This window comes from Dreissena polymorpha, chromosome 1, assembly GCF_020536995.1.
Source record: "Dreissena polymorpha isolate Duluth1 chromosome 1, UMN_Dpol_1.0, whole genome shotgun sequence".
Taxonomy (NCBI): Eukaryota; Metazoa; Mollusca; class Bivalvia; order Myida; family Dreissenidae; genus Dreissena; species Dreissena polymorpha.
Window position 1 is genome coordinate 167,036,913 of NC_068355.1, and position 8,564 is coordinate 167,045,476.

The following is an 8,564-nucleotide window of genomic DNA, read 5'->3' on the forward strand; positions in this document are numbered from 1 at the left end:
GAGCACCAGTGGGCGGGACTTACAAAGTTGAAGGTTTGCAAAGCATGAATGATAAATTTGAGTTATTTATCTGTTTGCAAATGTTAGATTGCGTTAGCATTTTGAAAGATAAAACTGAAAAAAGTGGACATTGTTATAATGAGAACCAATCAAGCATTTGCTGATGTTTGTATAAAGATGTGGTTCAGCATAATCTGGTTTCTCGGATTATTTTTAGCAATACAAAAAATACTTACAGCTTCCATTCTTTTAATTAAAGTACTGACTGTAATGGCAACAAAATCAATGCTAAAATAAATACTGATTTTTACATTATGGGACGTTTATAATAAAAATGCATTATTTGATTAATTAAAAGAAACGTACAATTGATAGATGATTCCAAAACATTTTTGTTTAGACAAGCTGAAGTAAATACATACCGGTACATGGATGAGATGTTATTCTGTTAATTGTTTACTTTTGCATCAAACAACCTTTATCCCATTTTTACAGCAAAAGTCGGTTGATTAAAGCCCCGTTGATAAAATTTCTGCTATAAACCTCGGCACGTGCCGAATCGGGACTACTTTTTTTCCAACGCACCTTGTCACCTGTATATTTTCGTAGAGTCTAGAATGCCACTTTCGACACTCAAAATTTTTAATGTATACAATTAGCTTAAATCCAAGTTATCATTGTTATTTCGTCACGAAATAACCACATATCATAACAAAGAAGCAAATATTTTGCACCTCGTGATCGAGTTTGATATCGAAAGTGAATTGTGTGTGGTGTTAGGCTACGTTGTAAACAAATGTTGTTCCTTGTATATAACAACTAAATGCTATATTGATGTTATAAAACTTGCATGGTTACCGATTTAAAAAACAAAAAACAAACTTACAACAGCTAACAATAGTGTCAGTATATTTATTTTTACGAACTTTGCATCATCTTAATAAGATCTATCTACCTATTGACAACCTTTTAATTGTGATATGACGAGGGCAATATTTAAGAACAACAAATACAAATATCATAAAATATGTTAACACGAGGTATGGTTCTTGTGCACTGCACATCCTTTAAATGGACTGCACATCCCTGAATTCCAAGGATGGTAGGTCTGAACGGTTTTGAGATATGTTCTGGACAAAATTTCGTTTTAAGTATAAAGATTAACAAGGAACAAACATTCAAGGACATGAACTACAACGTTCCAGGTGGGAGTTGGCTTATTAACTTTGGGCTTAACTTTTTCTTAATAAACTTATCCTTGAAGTTAGGTAATTATCTGATAAAAATCTTGTAGAGTTACAGCGCAGATAATAAAAAGTGCGGGCAAGGTGAGGAAGTGGCTGATTGACGGAAAATACAGTAACGATAATTCTGCTCCCCATAGAGGCATTTGAACTATGCAATTTCAATGTAACGATATAATGCAGACCACACATATTTAGCCAAAATCATGGTTTTATTCAAAGATTTTGGACGAAAGTGTTTAAGCAGGCATGGAGTGGGAAAATCCGAAAACTATCAAATCGAATTATCTTCTCAGTCATACTGTCAGGTAAAGTATACATTTGTTTGCGTTCGTATGTACAAAATTCATGGACCAGTAGAAGACCGTGTTATTCCGTCTTTTAATTGATACGTTTCCGTTTCATTAATGGAAGCAATTTGCACTAAATACTTAGAAATGTAATACATACGACAAGCGGAAGTGATGTAACAAAGAATGAACGGACGCACAAAAAATGATTAAATCAGCTCCGGCAAAATGTCGGTGAAATAATTGTCTATTTGTGAAAAATACTAACGTATCAGCTTTTTATATATTACCGATTTCCCATCTATTTTGTTAAAAATTAAAGAGCCTTCTCTAACATATTACTTTCTCACAAAAGTCATATATTAGTAAAAAGCATAAACAAATTGTTGTTATTTTGACGCATGAGTATTTATGTGAATTTATTATTGCTATAGTTTTATTTTGACGATGAGCTGTATATGCTTAAGTCGTGAATAAACTATTATTTTCTATAATAGCTGATAACTACTGCTAAAATTTAATAAATATGTATGTTTGCATCTTACAGCAACAACAATTGTTGTCGAAATATTTGAGATTTATGTAAAGAGTAATTATTAGTTTAAGGCAACACATATTAACTATTCTAACACTACACGCGACTTGTTTTCAATAGACAAAGAACGAAATCAAGTGTTGGTTATTCTGCAATAATTATGGGCGGAGCTTAATGTTTCGAAAATAGTTCCGAATAAATTACGATTATATTGCAGTAAAATGCACGTGCTAAAACCCGCTCTAAAGGAAATGTAATAAATGCAGCATGTATATAGATGTAATGAAACAACAAATTGTATATTTGGTGATAAGTGGCATAACCACGCCTACAAAGAATGTTATTTGATAGGAAACGTAATACAGAAAAAAACTAAGGAGTATAGATGCGTGTTATCAAATCACTCGTGCTTCGCGCTCGTGATCTAATTCCTATGCATATTTACTCCTTACTGTGGGTTATTCGACAACAAACCATGATAGAAAAATATTATTTCTTAAGCAACACATTAAAATCAACATGCCATTATGTAATAATTGCAACTTGTTCGGATCGATGAATTAATAGGGAGGTTAACAGCAAAAAAGTAAGTAGAGAATACACATTTGAAATTCGAAAATACATATCATTATCTTCCATATATTTACTGGGAAATAATGTGTGACCGTGATAGAAGGTCTGATACATCGTTATTTTTTCATTATTATTTGAAAGTCTCGTGGCTTGCGCTCCGCCTCTCGCGAGATACGTCATCACACAAGCCACTCGACTGATACAAGCACATGGAACAATTGGCTGTTGTAATATTCCGTATTTATTAATCATGTTACACTTGGGGCGTGGACAGTTTTGCCAGTTGCATGATGTTTAGAAACTTAGTACCATTATACGTTGCTACACACCAAAAAAAACGGGCCCAAATGCCATTTAAACCCTAAATTACTTAAGAACAGCTGCTAAACAATATGTGGTTTTGGCTATTGATACTGATACATACATTACATTGAAGACCAACAAGGATTGTGATATTAATAAATATTGTCGAATGGCAATAGATGGCAAAATGCAATTAAAATAGAAAAGAAGGTAGATATTAAATTATATTGAGACGGACACATTTATCATGAACTATACCTCAATCCAGAATACCTGAGTATGCCAAACTACAAGGCAACGCAAAGGTTTACCATTAAGGTACCCCATTCAGACCTATAATAAAAATTCCAGAAACATACATAGATGATAAGAATTGTGTGGCAGAAAAAGCGCTGCACGAATTACAAGAAATAATCATGTTATTCTCGTGATACGTCCGATACATCTGATTCCTAGTTAAACAGGATGAACGTAATAACCTTTACCTATTTGTATCATTGTATTATGATCTGATGTACCGGAGCTTCTCCATCAATACCGAAACAAAAAAGAATATAAGCATGTCAAGAAACGCTAACAAAGAGAGAAAAAAATCAAGTATTGATGTTATTGACATTGTGATGATATTATTGAACAACAATAATGTGGCGTTCAATAACAAAGAGTTCCAACAGACAAAAATTGCTGCAATTGGTTCGAAATAAGGAATTTACATTGCATGTTGCTTTGTTAGGAAATCAGATTAACAACATTCTAAGCACACAACTCAACCTATCTTCTAAACAGCTTAATAGAAGAGTTGTGTTATACGGAGACACGGGCAAGAATAACATTTTTTTTTAAATAATATAAAGAAGGACATCAAACATGTATATACATGATATCTCTAAAATCTCTAAACACAGAGTTAATGTTTAAAAGACAGACTATATGATCTTGGAATTCGGCTAAAACTATTTGTACCAACAACTGTTAGCATTTGAACCACCGACCATGTTTTGAAATACATCTAAAAAAGAGAAGCTACAGCAGCACCAACTCAATTTTCGAGGGTGGCATTGTACAAAGAGAGGATATCTTCATCATCATCATCATCATCATCATCATCATCATCATCATCATCATCATCATCATCATCATCATCATCATTACGTTATATCCTCATATACGTTAAAGGGATCTTTTCACGCTTTGGTAAATTGACAAAATTGAAAAAAGTTGTTTCAGATTCGCAAATTTTCGTTTTAGTTATGATATTTGTGAGGAAACAGTAATACTGAACATTTACCATGGTCTAATATAGCCATTATATGCATCTTTTGACGATTTTAAAACCTAAAAATTATAAAGCGTTGCAACGCGAAACGATTGAATAATTTGGAGAGTTCTGTTTTTGTCGTTAAATTTTGTGAAACTACGAAGATTGCTTTTATAAGGTATAAAATACATCAAGTATGTATACTCGGCGGAATAGCTCAGTAGGCTAGAGCGTTTTTACTTCAGAACTCGGGCAGGACTCCAGGGGTCAATGGTTCGAAACCTGCTCCGGACAATGTTCTTTTCCTTTTTTTAATTTTATTCTTGATTTTTTACTGAAGCCTTTACGATCCAATGTTTACATTTATCAATATAAAGCATTTAATGAATGAATTAAAAAATGCCAAAATCTGTGAAAAGGCCCCTTTAACTACCACTACTACTACTCTTATTATTATTAATCTTGTTATTATGATTGTGATTATTATTATTATGATTATTATTATTATCAATTATTTTACGGGGAGTCTTATTAAAGTTCCGTTAACTAGACAGTAATGAACCATATGTTTTGAAGCAGGCTTGAATAACAAATTGGAGACGGGGATCTTATGAGTCACACTTATTGTCTATGGGCACAAGGCTGTCTTTGTGGAAAGAACGATATTTTTCTTCTTCTTCCCATTAATTGCAGGGCGCTTCTGAATCATCGACGCAATTTGACTGTTTAATTAGTCTTGGGCCTGGATAGAACCAGTACTTGTTGTCTTTGGAGGAGGTCGAAAGAACGCTCCCACAGTGGGGATCGAACCCATGACCTCCCGATCGCTAGGCGGAATCCATATCCACTACACAATCGCGATTTTCTTCATTTTACAACACCTTATTTAAGCAGTTGAAGGACGAACAAACTCATTCGCAATTATTACTGATCGTATTAAATCAATGATGTTTTACAGTCATCAGTAACAGTGAGCTTTGAAACAATAAAATTCTGTATGATCTTTGAGCATTTTTTTGTGATATTGCCTTATTATCTTTTTTGAATAGGCATTGAAATATTATGTTTACGAAAATTTATTTCATGCTGTATTGTTCGAAACTGCTGTACGTCTTTCCCGGGCTGAAGATATTTGTATATTTAAATACCAAGTTAGAGTGCTTTTTGTGTACATAAATCTTGACATTTTTATGCCTCGCGGCAACATATGTAGGGGATTTTTTCCGTGAAAGATTTAACAAAAGAGAAACGAGAACAAATTTAATCAAGATTTCTTCAACACTAATTTAAGACCTCCATCAATTATTTCTCTATCGCATTTTCGTCATGATTCTGTGATGTTCGTATTCACATGATAAGAGAGTGGGTCCTGTTAAGCATCGTTAATCAAACGTACAATTTGATACTTAATTTTCAACAGCTAATATTAAGTTCCATGCTGTGTTTAACCACGTGCCCTTCGATATTGCGTCTTGTATATATAAGGTAAAAAAACACTGATGCTTCTCAAACAATTATGGTCTCTAGAAACCAACATATGCTACATAAGATGCGGACGCTTTTGTTTGTTGTCGGTGCTCTTCGGTGCGAGTTCATTGTTTTTTATATTGTATTTTTGTGATCTAGTAATTGATATTGATATTTTGAATGGAGATATCTGATATACATCATTGCTTGTACATTGTAGTATTTAATACGTACAGATGCAAATTACATAAGTAATATGAAACAATTTTTCAGGCGTCCTTAACGTTTCCTGTGCGATTGACTATTATGCCTTAACCTACAATTATTTCGATGAGATTGCCCAGACTTATTGCGCTGCAAAAGGCACAGGTTGTAACGACATCTGTGCGTCAGCATCGGCCGAAATTTTAAGTACAATATACCATCAACAAAACAAGTAAGTTATCATGAACTATTATTCAGATAAATCAATTACGGAATGACAATATAGTGATTCATTGTATACCGGTTTCACTGGTTGACGACTATAGATTAGCGTGTGGACTTTTTTTCGTTCCTTCGCAACTTACATTTCGTCCTCGTTGTGTTAGTCCCCTACCTGCGAAACCAGAGAAGACAATAAGTTAACCGGAGGCTCGTCAGTTTATCCGTGTTTCATTCTGTCCGTCCTAATCGAGATCATGCGATAACTAAAAAGTTCTTACGCTAGGTTGATAATAAATCGAAAAGTGGTCATAGAGCTATAATCAGTTCATTCGTCAAACAATTTGTTTGCTTTGATTACAGAACAATTTGAACAATACAATCTGGATCCATCAATATCTTGACATGTATATAGATAGGTAAATGAAACTTTATAGGTGGATACATGACCATATTAGCAACAGGTAAGTTATTTCAGTTGTGTCGGTCCGTCTTTCTGTATGTCAGAAAAAAATCAGGATCCTGCGATAACTGAAAACGAACTTTGGCTAGAAAGATTAAAATCCGAGATTGATACATGGTCATAATTGGTAATATGCACATACCTTCAGTCGTGTCCGTTTATCTATCCGTCGGTCCGAATAATGTAGATCATGTGAATACTTAAAAGGTCAATTAACTAGGTTGATGAAACTCAGTATGTGGATAGAGAGTCATATACAAATATAAAATATTTTAGTTGTTTCGTCAGACAATCATCGTGGTTGCTATGGTGACATAAATAAGTGCAAACTAAAACTTTGATTTTGGGTCAACTCAAACTTTTCTCAGGCTATGCTGATAAAACTCGGCGTGTGGGTAGAGTGTCTTTTGGGGAATGTGCACGTTACTTTTTTTCCTCAGGCCAAATTGTGGTTGCTTTGTTTACAGAAATAATTGTAAACTGAAATATGGATCCTGCTACAACTTTTAATTACTTAAACTTGATTGATGACACTACTGGAGATCTTGTCAATACTCCGACATCATTAAGCCAGCTGTTTTTTTCGGTGACAACGCTCTTGACGACATGTTTCTAACTGGGTGAGTTTATCGTTGTTAACCTATCTCCGGTAAATTGTGCATAATTTCGCGACCTGTCAAATTGTGTTCCTGCATCATGTAATGTCTTGAAAGTATTTTTCGTCATATACTAAGATTAAATGCTATTGTTCCTATGCTTTTCAGTAATATCGCCTTCATATTACAACATTACTGAAATAATAATTATTTTCTGTAATTAAATGCATAGAACATTTGTTTCTTCTTGCAACAATATTCAAGTTTCGTTTTAAATTAACAATGTATCTCTTTAAAGGTATTTGGGTGTACATAACATTTTCGAAGCATTTTGCATGGGAATATTAACAGGGAAAAAGTTGTATAGAACTAAAATTTTGCTAATTCTCACAACTTCATACTTCATTTTATAGCAAAACCATTTAATTCGAAAGTGAAATTCAAGCTATTCTTGCTTAATAATATTATAAAGTTAATTAATAAAATTGTCATTAATTAGTTGATTCCATATTGGCTTTGTTATTAAGCTTCAGACAGCCGTATTGTCCTGAGGCCGCGATACGGCTGTCTTCAGCTCAATAACAAAGCCAATATGAATTCAACTAATTAATAACATAATAGTATTCGCTTATATTAAGTTCCTTCCTGTGTAGGCCACATACCATTTTAAATCTGTATATAAGGTATCTGAAAAACGCTTATTCTTATTAATGACTCTTTGTCATGTATAAATATGCCTTTTATCTGTTAACCTTTGACAACGCGTCAGCAGCCTTTAAATTGTAAAAAGGGGTCACCAATTTCAAAAAGAAATATAAAGTAAAGTGAATGTACTTATTTTGTTTTCAAGAAACAAGATACACACAGGGTGTTCAGCTGTAAACTTTCCCTTAATTTATAATAAATGATACCGCCAATTTTTCATAAGCTTAACTTATTGTAAACATTTCACTTCACGTCGATTGTTATAAGAAAAACGAGAAAGAGACTTGATATTATTTGTTTTATCGTTTAAGTGTTTGTTTTATCTGTGCCATAAATAACGAATGTTAATCAAACAACAACATACACATGCTTCCGTCATAGTGTGTAATGTAGGTCAGAAAACTTCCTTCAATAAACCTGTATTCTTTGCCATTCTGATAAAATTTTACATCAGTCGAACATAAGCGACATTTAATGTGTGTTTGCAACATTATTCCTTATGTATATCAACGAAAAATAATAATTATTTACACAATAGAATAACAATAAAAATACTGATCTAAAAATACGCAACAATTTCTTTGTCATAAAATCCAATTTCGAAATAAGTGAATTGTAAGATTGTTTTAAATGTTCAACTATTTTTTCCTGCATACCAGCCGAGATAGAATTCTTAACCGTTTAAATAATACATATTTTAAAATCAA